This window comes from Rana temporaria, chromosome 12, assembly GCF_905171775.1.
Source record: "Rana temporaria chromosome 12, aRanTem1.1, whole genome shotgun sequence".
NCBI lineage: Eukaryota > Metazoa > Chordata > Amphibia > Anura > Ranidae > Rana > Rana temporaria.
In genome coordinates, this window is record NC_053500.1 from 24,796,402 (window position 1) to 24,809,677 (window position 13,276).

The following is a 13,276-nucleotide window of genomic DNA, read 5'->3' on the forward strand; positions in this document are numbered from 1 at the left end:
TCACCTCCTGCACTATTCCTTGTTCCATCCCCTACCCACCTCCTGCACTATTCCTTGTTCCATCCCTACCCACCTCCTGCCCGATTCCTTGTTCCATCCCCTACCCACCTCCTGCACGATTCCTTGTTCCATCCCCTACCCACCTCCTGCCCGATTCCTTGTTCCATCCCCTACCCACTCCCTGCACTATTCCTTGTTCCATCCCCTACCCACTCCCTGCACTATTCCTTGTTCCATCCCCTACCCACCTCCTGCCCGATTCCTTGTTCCATCCCCTACCCACCTCCTGCACGATTCCTTGTTCCATCCCCTACCCACCTCCTGCCCGATTCCTTGTTCCATCCCCTACCCACTCCCTGCACTATTCCTTGTTCCATCCCCTACCCACTCCCTGCACTATTCCTTGTTCCATCCCCTACCCACCTCCTGCCCCATTCCTTGTTCCACCCCTACCCACTCCCTGCACCATTCCTTGTTCCACCCCCTACCCACCCCCTGAACCATTCCTTGTTCCACCCCCTACCCACCCCCTGAACCATTCCTTGTTCTACCCCCTACCCACTCCCTGCACTATTCCTTGTTCCGCCCCCTACCCACCTCCTGCACTATTCCTTGTTCTACCGCCTACCCACCTCCTGCACTATTCCTTGTTCTACCCCCTACCCACCTCCTGCACCATTCCTTGTTCCATCCCCTACCCATCTCCTGCCCCATTCCTTGTTCCACCCCCTACCCACCTCCTGCCCTATTCCTTGTTCCTCCCCCTACCCACCTTCTGCCCCATTCCTTGTTCCATCCCCTACCCACCTCCTGCCCCATTCCTTGTTCCACCGCCTACCCACTCCCTGCACCATTTCTTGTTCCACCCCCTACCCACCTCCTGCCCCATTCCTTGTTCCACCCCCTACCCACCTCCTGCACTATTCCTTGTTCCACCCCCTACCCACCTCCTGCACTATTCCTTGTTCCAACCCCTACCCACCTCCTGCACTATTCCTTGTTTCACTTCCTACCCACCTCCTGCACCCTTCCTTGTCCCGCCCCTACCCACCTCCTGCACTATTCCTTGTTCCAACCCCTACCCACCTCCTGCACTATTCCTTGTTCCAACCCCTACCCACCTCCTGCACTATTCCTTGTTCCACCTCATACCCACCTCCTGCACCCTTCCTTGTTCCATCCCCTACCCACCTCCTGTACTATTCGTTGTTCTACCCCCAACCACCTCCTGCACCATTCCCTGTTTCATCCCCTACCCACCTTCTTCACCATTCCTTGTTTCTCCCCCCACAACCTCCTGCACCATTACTTGTTCTGCTCCCTACCCACCTCCTGCACCATTCCCTGTTCTGTCCCCTACCCACCTCCTTCACCATTCCATGTTCTACCCCCTAACCACCTCCTGAACCATTCCTTGCTCTGCCCCTTACCCACCTTCTGCACCATTCCTTGGTTGCACCCCCTACCCACCTCCTGCACTATTCCTTGTTCTGTCCCTACCCACCTCCTTCACCATTCCTTGTTCTGTCCCCCACCCGACCTCCTGCATCATTCCTTGTTCCGCCTCTCACCCACCTCCTGCACCCTTCCTTGTTATACCCCCTACCCACCTCCTGAATCATTACTTGTTCCGTCCCCTACCCACCTCCTTCACCATTCCTTGTTCTGCCACCACAACCTCCTGCACCATTCCTTGTTCCACCTCCTATCCAGCTCCTGCACCATTCCTTGTTCTACCCCCTAACCACCTCTGTCACCATTTCTTGTTCTGCCCCCTACCCATCTTTTGCACCATTCCTTGGTTGCACCCCCTACAACATTCCTTGTTATGCCCCCTACCCACCCCCTGCACCATTCCTTGTTCCGCCCCCTACCAGCCTCCTGCACCATACCTTGTTCCGCTTCCTACCCACCCCCTGCACCATTCCTTGTTCCGCCCCCTACCAGCCTCCTGCACCATACCTTGTTCCGCTTCCTACCCACCTCCTGCACCATTCCTTGTTCCGCCTCCTACCTGCCTTCTGCCCCATTCCTTGGTTGCGTCCCCTACCCACCTGGTAAGTGACAGTATAGAAATGCGTGATGCCTCTGAGAACATACTACACCAAAAATTGTTGTGGTACAAAATAATTTGTATGGAATTTGTTGATAACAAGAAAAGCAGTAAAATCACATGCAGCCAGCAACAATAGATCACCCCAGGAACAATGGACCACTCGCAAAAAAATACTCCCTCCCCTAGCAAAAAAAATGCCCACCAGCAATTACAGATCTCCCTGCAGCCAGCATCACTAGCCTCTCCAGCAGCCAGCAAACATAGACCCCTCAGCAACAATGAACCACTCACAACCAAATGCCCCAGCAGCAAGAACAGATCTCCCTGCAGCCATCTTCAATAGATCAGTCCCTCAACAGTAGACCCCTCCCAGCAAGAGCTGACTCCTGCCAGCTACATAAGACCCACCCCCACGAAAATAGCTCCCCCTAGCAGCAATGGACCACCCGCAACAGAATACTCCCCCCTCCAGCAACAAAAGATCCACAGCAGCAATAACAGATCAACACAAGATCCATCCCCCCACAAAACTAAATCCCCCCAGCAACAATGGACCACCCGCAACAGAATAATCCCTCCTCTAGCAACAAAAGATCCCCAGCTGTAATACCAGATCTCCCTACAGCCAGCATCAATAGACTCGTCTACAGCAGCCAGCAACTAAGGACCCCCCAGCAACAATTGACCCCCCCCCACAACCAAATGCCCCACTCCCAGATGCGAAAAACATCAGATCTCCCTGCAGCCAGCATCAGTAGACTCCTCCCTCAACAGTAGGCCCCTTCCAGCAACAACTGACACCCCCCCCCGCAACATAAGACCCACCCCCTGCAAAAAAAATGCAAAATGCAAGACACAACGAAAAACACAACATTTTTGGTGCGGGTTACACACAAAAAACACAATCTGCTGCAGGGAAAAAAGCCAAAAACGCAGCAGCTGAAAACCCACATAGATGCAAACGTGAAACGTGTACCACAGGAAACCATGGGCCAGATTCTCAGATACGCTGTCGTATCTCTGAGTTGTGCGGTCGTATCTATGCGCCTGATTCTTAGAATCAGTTACGCATAGATTTCCCGTAGATCCGACTGGCGTAACTGTGTTACACCGTCGTATCGTAACTGCATATTTACGCTGGCCGCTAGGTGGCGCTTCCGTCGAATTCCGCGTTGAGTATGCAAATTAGGTAGATACGCGAATTCACGAACGTACGCCCGGCCGACGCAGTACATTTACGCCGTTTACGTTAGGCTTTTCCCGGCGTATAGTTACCCCTGCTATATGGTGGCGTAAGTGCCGCGTACCAATGTTAAGTATGGCCGTCGTTCCCGCGACGAAATTTGAAAATTTTACGTTGTTTGCGTAACTCGTCCGTGAATGGGGCTGGACGTAATTTACGTTCACGTCAAAACCAATATGTCCTTGGGGCGTATTAGGAGCAATGCACACTGGGAGATTTCCACGGACGGCGCATGCGCCGTTCGTGAAAAACGTCAATCACGTCGGATCACACAACATTTACATAAAACACGCCCCCCTGTTCCAAATTTTAATTAGGCGGGCTTACGGCGGCCAATTTACGCTACACCGCCGCAACTTACGGAGCAAGTGCTTTGAGAATACAGCACTTGCCCGTCTAAGTTGCGGAGGCATAACGTAAATCGGATACGTTACGCCACCGCAAAGATACGCGATTCTACGAGAATCTGGCCCCATGTTTATAGAAAAAACGCAAAGGTGTGAACCTAGGGTCAAGCTTTTTTTTTTTTTATTTGTGGACCAACTGGGCTTTTTTTCTTTTCTTAAAAGCGCCTGCCTGGAATGTTTGTTGGTATCGGTTTTCCAGGTTTTTACAAGCAGTGTTCTGGTCCAGACAGACAAATGACATCTGCAGAGACTTACAAATCACAGTAGCTTGAGCTCCCCTAGCTGCCGGCGTTGTGAAAGGCCAAAATGAAAAGCAGAAGTTGCGTTGAGCGATCTGACAAGCCAAAAACGGCGGCCCACTGCTGCTGGATATTTGACCGGTTTCCCTGGAAAGCAGTTATGCTGAAATTGGCCGCAATCACGCAGCAATTTTTTTGGAAATATGGAAAAACTGAGTCGGGGAGAATTTTTTTTTTATTGATGAACTCCAGTCTAATTAAAAAGCCAGATTCGGAATTCAGACCAGGCATTGCTGAAGTGGCTAAATAGGTCCAATTAAAATGTTTTGGCTGTAGGGACAGGGCGGGTGCTAGGCGGTTCAGGGCCGGAGATTCTCAGAATATAGGACCCAAATGGGCTCAGGGTGAAAAATCGTGCCAGCAACATTTTTTTGCGCATCTAATTACTGCATAGGAGCACGCCAGTACTTAATGTGTTCAAGATTTTCTTGAGAGCCTTTTCTTATTTTGGGTTATACAAGGATAAATCTTCTAATTTTGGTGCCAAGATATTGACGCCATATGACCTGGACGCAACAAATCTCAGGATTCATCACTGATAAGGCAAGTCATTAGCTTCAGTGAACTTTAGACATATAGGGCCAGATTCAGAAAGCATTCACGTTGGCGTATCTCCAGATACGCCGCCGTAATTTCAAATGTGCGCCGTCGCATCTTTGCGCCGATTCACAAAGCGAGATATGTCCAAAAACATGCGACGTAATTTGCCTACGCCGGCGTATCGTGGGCGCATAGTTACGCTGGACGCATTCGGCGTTCCCATTATATATATGCAAATGACTTGGATACGCCGATTCACGAACATACTTGTGCCCGGCGTATTAATATACGCTGTTTACGTAAGGCGTACGACCGGCGTAACTTTACCCCTCATAAAGCAGGGGTAAGTCATGTTAGGGTAGGACGTCGGAACGACCGTCGAAATTTACGTAGTTTACGTAAGTCGTACGTGAATAGGGCTGTGCGTAAGTTACGTTGACGACGTAGGCAGTGTTCGACGTATCTTAGGCCTCGTACACACGACCGAACTTGTCCGCTGAAAAGAGCCCGCGGACCCGTTTCAGCGGACATGTTCGGTCGTGTGTACGGGGCCTTAGGCATTCTAGCCGACGTGATTTTGAGCATGCGCACTGGGATACGTCCACGGACGGCGCATGAGCCCTTCGTTCGGCCCCTCATTTACATAGGGTCACGGCTCATTGTAATACAACACGCCCACTGCCTTGATAATTTGAATTAGGCGGGCTTACGCCGGCCGATTTACGCTGCGCCGCCATAACTTAGGGCGCAAGTTCTTTCTGAATACGGTACTCGCTTCTAAGTTACGGCGGCGTAGCGTATATGAGCTGCGCTTCGCCCGCCGAAAGTTAGGCCAATCTTTCTGAATCTGGCCCTAGATCAGTGTTACGATAGGGGGTTACATTTTTGTTACAGGCATGCAGGTAGGTCATATATAAGTGTAATATTTCAAGGTATTTTAAAGCGGAGTTCCGCCTGGGATTTTTTTTTTAAAAAGTCAGCAGCTATAAATACTGTAGCTGCTGACTTTTAATACATGGACACCTACCTGCCCACGACGTCGGCACCTGAAGCTGATCTTCAAATCGACTCACAGGTGCTGCCGCCGCCATTCCTGGTAAAGGTACCAGGAAATGAAGGCTATCGGCTTCACTCTTGGTTCCCTTTTACGCATGCGCGAGTCGCGTTGTGCATTCTGAATGGTCCCTGCTGTCTTCTGGGACCTGTGTTTCTCCCAGAAGACAGCGGGGGGCTGAACATGGCGTTGTTGGCCGCAGAAAGTGCAGCGATCTATGCCCAGAAGTGAAAGCAAATACCGGGATTTGACCGGTATCTGCTCTCCCCTGAAAGGTGCCAAATGTGACACCAGAGGGGGGGAGGAATCCGATAAGCCGAAATTCCATTTCGGGGTGGAGCCCCGCTTTAATACCTCTTGGAGATATCACAATACTCCCCCTAACAATTTGTGTGCCATCTTTGTTCACACATCATCCAAGGTCAACATCTACTTCCTGAACTGAGAGATCAACTTACAATCGTATGCAGCTCTTGGTCATGTTCACAAATGTCTGGCATAGTTCAGTCCCTGCTGCAGCCTCGTACCATGTCATATGCTTTAAACTTACAACATATGGTCTGATCACTGAGGGGAAAGAGACTGGGGAAATTCTCCCTCTGCATGCAGCTGACTGATGACTTCATATCGGCCTGGGCAAAGTCACTCAGCCAGAGCTCAATGACTGCTTTTTAGAAACATTTTAGTCCTTTTTAACCACTTCGTTACCGGGCCTATTTTGGCACTTTTCTCCTTTATGTAAAAATTACAATTTTTTTGCTAAAAAATTAATCAGAACCCCCAAACATTATATATTTTTTTTAGCAGACACCCTAGGGCAGTGATGGCGAACGCGTGGCACGCGTGCCGCTCCCGGCACGGCAAGCTGTTTTGGTGGGCACGCGGTGACAATGCAGAAATGTCAAAGAAAAAAAAATTAAATCGTCAACCGCAACTAGAAACTACATTTCCCACACTACCCTGTGCTAGCGGTGACGTGTCCGAGTGGGCGTAACTTAGAATGAGCGCCCGGAGGTCACGTGTTAGCTTGCTACCCAATGAAAGCTCTCAGATCATCCACTGCCTGACGTGCTGCTGGGCGTGACTGGGAGCATGAGGAGAAGACGCACGGCGGTAAAGAGCTGCAAGACTCGTGAAGCCATCTTCTTCATTGCGCAGTTTGATTCAGCTGCAGACAAAGGTAAGAATACTTATTACTCGAATACTATTTAGACATGGGATACCTGGGTCGTTTTATGGGTTGCCCTGCTAACATCACCCAATCTAAAATGTAAAATTTTGCTGAACAATTACTTTAGCTAATCTCGCTGGTGGGTGTTCTGACAGTTGCTGACTGACTTGGGAAACTTTGTTCTGCAAACATATTACCCCCCTCATTGCTGTTATTGGGTCTAGTTGTCCTTTGCAAACATATTACCCCCCTCATTGCAAATGACACCTATGCCCAATAACAGCAATGAGGGAGGTAATATGTTTGCAAATGACACCTAGGCCCAAAAACAGCAATGAGGGAGGTAATATGTTTGCAAATGACACCTAGGCCCAAAAACAGCAATGAGGGAGGTAATATGTTTGCTGTTATTGGGCATAGGTGTCATTTGCAAACATATTACCTCCCTCATTGCTGTTATTGGGCATAGGTGTCATTTGCAATGAGGGGGGTAATATGTTTGCAAATGACACCCAGGCCCAATAACAGCAATGAGGGGGGTAATATGTTTGCAAAGGACACCTAGGCCCAATAAAAGCAATGAGGGGGGTAATATGTTTGCAAATGACACCCAGGCCCAATAACAGCAATGAGGGGGGTAATATGTTTGCAAAGGACACCTAGGCCCAATAAAAGCAATGAGGGGGGTAATATGTTTGCAAATGACACCCAGGCCCAATAACAGCAATGAGGGGGGTAATATGTTTGCAAAGGACACCTAGGCCCAATAAAAGCAATGAGGGGGGTAATATGTTTGCAAATGACACCCAGGCCCAATAAAAGCAATGAGGGGGGTAATATGTTTGCTGTTATTGGGCCTAGGTGTCATTTGCAAACATATTACCCCCCTCATTGCTGTTATTGGGTCTAGGTGTCCTTTGCAAACATATTACCCCCCTCATTGCAAATGAGGGGGGTAATATGTTTGCAAATGACACCTAGGCCCAATAACAGCAATGAGGGGGGTAATATGTTTGCAAATGACACCTAGGCCCAAAAACAGCAATGAGGGGGGTAATATGTTTGCAAATGACACCCAGGCCCAATAACAGCAATGAGGGGGGTAATATGTTTGCAAAGGACACCTAGGCCCAATAAAAGCAATGAGGGGGGTAATATGTTTGCAAATGACACCCAGGCCCAATAACAGCAATGAGGGGGGTAATATGTTTGCAAAGGACACCTAGGCCCAATAAAAGCAATGAGGGGGGTAATATGTTTGCAAATGACACCCAGGCCCAATAAAAGCAATGAGGGGGGTAATATGTTTGCTGTTATTGGGCCTAGGTGTCATTTGCAAACATATTACCCCCCTCATTGCTGTTATTGGGTCTAGGTGTCCTTTGCAAACATATTACCCCCCTCATTGCAAATGAGGGGGGTAATATGTTTGCAAATGACACCTAGGCCCAATAACAGCAATGAGGGGGTAATATGTTTGCAAATGACACCTAGGCCCAAAAACAGCAATGAGGGAGGTAATATGTTTGCTGTTATTGGGCATAGGTGTCATTTGCAAACATATAACCCCCATCATTGCTGTTATTGGGCCTGTGTCCTGGCCTATGGACAACAATGACACACTTTTTTTTTTTTTTCATTTTAGCCCTTTGGATTCTTCTTTGCAATTCTTGTAGAATCTACAGCAGCTTCCAGACCCAGCAGAGCGGTGTCAGCAGCGGCACAGCGCGACTTCTTGTTTCACAGGACATTGGACGATTTGAGCTTATATCTGTCTACATTAAAAAAAGTAAGTTGCTAAGGGTCACATCTGGCCCCCGGGCTACGGTAGTTTCCTGTGTCCCTATGGACAACAATGAAAACATATTTTTTTTTTCATTACAGCCCTCTCTCCGGGATTCTACTTTGCAAATCTTGTAGAATGTACAGCAGCTTTCAGACCCAGCAGAGCGGTGTCAGCAGCGGCACAGCACGCCTTGTTGTTTCACAGGACATTGGACGATTTGAGCTTATATCTGTCTACATTACAGAAACGTAAGTTGCTAAGGGTCACATCTGGCCCCCGGGCTATGGTAGTTTCCTGTGTCCCTATGGACAACAATGAAAACATTTTTTTTTTTTCATTACAGCCCTCTCTTTGGGATTCTTCTTTGCAATTCAGAATCTACAGCAGCTTCCAGACCCAGCATAGCGGTGTCAGCAGCGGCACAGCGCGACTTCTTGTTTCACAGGATATTGGACGATGTATATCTGTCTACAAAACCGTGAGTTGTTCTACCTTTTTTGTGAAATGTTGCAATAATATTTTTGGTATAGGTAGGTAGGGATAGATTTGTATTGGGTGCTTCATCCATCCTTATTTTATACATTTTGTGTTTTTTGTAGACATGAACAACCAAAAATGAGTACATCAAAAAAAGCAAAATTAAAAACAGATAGTGGAAGATCATTCCAAGAGACCTGGACACAGTCATTTGGAGTGATTGAACGCAATGGGAAAGCGTTATGTGTTCTGTGTAGTGAAAGTGTGGTATCTCGCACATCTAGTGTCAAACGTCATTTTGATACCAACCACAAAAGTGTTGCCGAACTTGGTGTAGCTGAAAGAAAAGAGTTTCTTGATGGGAAATTGAAGAGATATCACTGCCAGTATCGTAGTTTTTGCAACTATCTTTCTAAAACAAATTATCTGGCAAATGCCAGCTTTGAAATTTCACTGTGCATAGCAAAACATGGAAAGCCCCTCTCTGATGGCGATTTTATCAAAACGGCCATGTTGGCTGTGAGTAATTCCCTTTTTCATGAATTTCCAAACAAGGACAAAATTAAGCAACGAATCTCTGAAATGCCACTTAGCAGAAATACTGTTAAAGATAGAGTCCTGCGTATGGCAAGTGATGTTAGTCAGCAGCTCACCACTGACTTACAAAAGGCAGCCTGTTACTCCATGTGCTTGGATGAAAGCACAGACATAAATAATCATGCAAGGCTAGCAGTAATTTTGCGTTATGCTGTTGGTGACACCATGAGAGAGGAGCTCATGAAACTGTTGTCTTTGCCTGGAAGAACACAAGGGATAGATATCTACAATGCTGTGATGGAGGCTTTTGTCTCACAAGACATAAGGCCAGAAAAAGTGGTTTCAGTTACTAGTGACGGGGCACCTTCCATGGTGGGGGTAACATCTGGTTTCATACAGTTTTTTGTCAAAGAAGCAAAGCACCCAGTCATTCAATTTCATTGTATTATACATCAAGAAGCTCTTTGTGCCAAGGAAAGCAGCAAAATATTAGACGATATCCTCAAGGATGTCACAAAAATGGTGAATTACATCATGGCTCGTGCTCTTAATTTTCGACAGTTTCAAGCACTTCTTGATGAGGTACAGGCACAGTATAATACTTTACTTATGTACAATAATGTACGATGGCTAAGCAGAGGACGGGTCTTGGAGAGATTTGTAGCCTGTTTGGATGAAATTGCAAAGAAGAATCCAAAGGGCTAAAATGAAAAAAAAAAAAATGTGTCATTGCATCTTTAAAAATGCCCAGCAATGGCATCTTTAATAATGCCCAGGCAAGGCATCTTTACCAATGCCCAGCCAAGGCATCTTTAAAAATGCCCAGCAATGGCATCTTTAATAATGCCCAGGCAAGGCATCTTTACCAATGCCCAGCCAAGGCATCTTTAAAAATGCCCAGCAATGGCATCTTTAATAATGCCCAGGCAAGGCATCTTTACCAATGCCCAGCCAAGGCATCTTTAAAAATGCCCAGCAATGGCATCTTTAATAATGCCCAGGCAAGGCATCTTTACCAATGCCCAGCCAAGGCATCTTTACCAATGCCCAGCCAAGGCATCTTTACCAATGCCCAGACAAGGCATCTTTACCAATGCCCAGCCAAGGCATCTTTAAAAATGCCCAGCAATGGCATCTTTAATAATGCCCAGGCAAGGCATCTTTACCAATGCCCAGCCAAGGCATCTTTAAAAATGCCCAGCAATGGCATCTTTAATAATGCCCAGGCAAGGCATCTTTACCAATGCCCAGCCAAGGCATCTTTAAAAATGCCCAGCAATGGCATCTTTAATAATGCCCAGGCAAGGCATCTTTACCAATGCCCAGCCAAGGCATCTTTAAAAATGCCCAGCAATGGCATCTTTAATAATGCCCAGGCAAGGCATCTTTACCAATGCCCAGCCAAGGCATCTTTAAAAATGCCCAGCCAAGGTATCTTTAAAAATGCCCACTGCTCTGCTGGGTCTGGAAGCTGCTGTAGATTCTAATCTACAAGAATTGCAAAGAAGAATCCAAAGGGCTAAAATGAAAAAAACAAAAATGTGTCATTGCATCTTTACCAATGCCCAGCCAAGGCATCTTTACCAATGCCCAGACAAGGCATCTTTACCAATGCCCAGCCAAGGCATCTTTAAAAATGCCCAGCAATGGCATCTTTAATAATGCCCAGGCAAGGCATCTTTACCAATGCCCAGCCAAGGCATCTTTAAAAATGCCCAGCAATGGCATCTTTAATAATGCCCAGGCAAGGCATCTTTACCAATGCCCAGCCAAGGCATCTTTAAAAATGCCCAGCAATGGCATCTTTAATAATGCCCAGGCAAGGCATCTTTACCAATGCCCAGCCAAGGCATCTTTAAAAATGCCCAGCCAAGGTATCTTTAAAAATGCCCACTGCTCTGCTGGGTCTGGAAGCTGCTGTAGATTCTAATCTACAAGAATTGCAAAGAAGAATCCAAAGGGCTAAAATGAAAAAAACAAAAATGTGTCATTGCATCTTTACCAATGCCCAGCCAAGGCATCTTTACCAATGCCCAGACAAGGCATCTTTACCAATGCCCAGCCAAGGCATCTTTAAAAATGCCCAGCAATGGCATCTTTAATAATGCCCAGGCAAGGCATCTTTACCAATGCCCAGCCAAGGCATCTTTAACAATGCCCAGCAATGGCATCTTTAACAATGCCCAGGCAAGGCATCTTTACCAATGCCCAGCCAAGGCATCTTTAAAAATGCCCAGCAATGGCATCTTTAATAATGCCCAGGCAAGGCATCTTTACCAATGCCCAGCCAAGGCATCTTTAAAAATGCCCAGCAATGGCATCTTTAATAATGCCCAGGCAAGGCATCTTTACCAATGCCCAGCCAAGGCATCTTTAAAAATGCCCAGCAATGGCATCTTTAATAATGCCCAGGCAAGGCATCTTTACCAATGCCCAGCCAAGGCATCTTTAAAAATGCCCAGCCAAGGTATCTTTAAAAATGCCCACTGCTCTGCTGGGTCTGGAAGCTGCTGTAGATTCTAATCTACAAGAATTGCAAAGAAGAATCCAAAGGGCTAAAATGAAAAAAACAAAAATGTGTCATTGCATCTTTACCAATGCCCAGCCAAGGCATCTTTACCAATGCCCAGACAAGGCATCTTTACCAATGCCCAGCCAAGGCATCTTTAAAAATGCCCAGCAATGGCATCTTTAATAATGCCCAGGCAAGGCATCTTTACCAATGCCCAGCCAAGGCATCTTTAAAAATGCCCAGCAATGGCATCTTTAATAATGCCCAGGCAAGGCATCTTTACCAATGCCCAGCCAAGGCATCTTTAAAAATGCCCAGCAATGGCATCTTTAATAATGCCCAGGCAAGGCATCTTTACCAATGCCCAGCCAAGGCATCTTTAAAAATGCCCAGCCAAGGTATCTTTAAAAATGCCCACTGCTCTGCTGGGTCTGGAAGCTGCTGTAGATTCTAATCTACAAGAATTGCAAAGAAGAATCCAAAGGGCTAAAATGAAAAAAACAAAAATGTGTCATTGCATCTTTACCAATGCCCAGCCAAGGCATCTTTACCAATGCCCAGACAAGGCATCTTTACCAATGCCCAGCCAAGGCATCTTTAAAAATGCCCAGCAATGGCATCTTTAATAATGCCCAGGCAAGGCATCTTTACCAATGCCCAGCCAAGGCATCTTTAAAAATGCCCAGCAATGGCATCTTTAATAATGCCCAGGCAAGGCATCTTTACCAATGCCCAGCCAAGGCATCTTTACCAATGCCCAGACAAGGCATCTTTACCAATGCCCAGCCAAGGCATCTTTAAAAATGCCCAGCAATGGCATCTTTAATAATGCCCAGGCAAGGCATCTTTACCAATGCCCAGCCAAGGCATCTTTAAAAATGCCCAGCAATGGCATCTTTAATAATGCCCAGGCAAGGCATCTTTACCAATGCCCAGCCAAGGCATCTTTAAAAATGCCCAGCAATGGCATCTTTAATAATGCCCAGGCAAGGCATCTTTACCAATGCCCAGCCAAGGCATCTTTAAAAATGCCCAGTCATGGCATCTTTAATAATGCCCAGGCAAGGCATCTTTACCAATGCCCAGCTAAGGCATCTTTACCAATGCCCAGCCAAGGCATCTTTAATAATGCCCAGCAATAGATCATTAGACTCATCCTCTGCTTATGTTCAATAATGTCTTTTAGCTATGCAA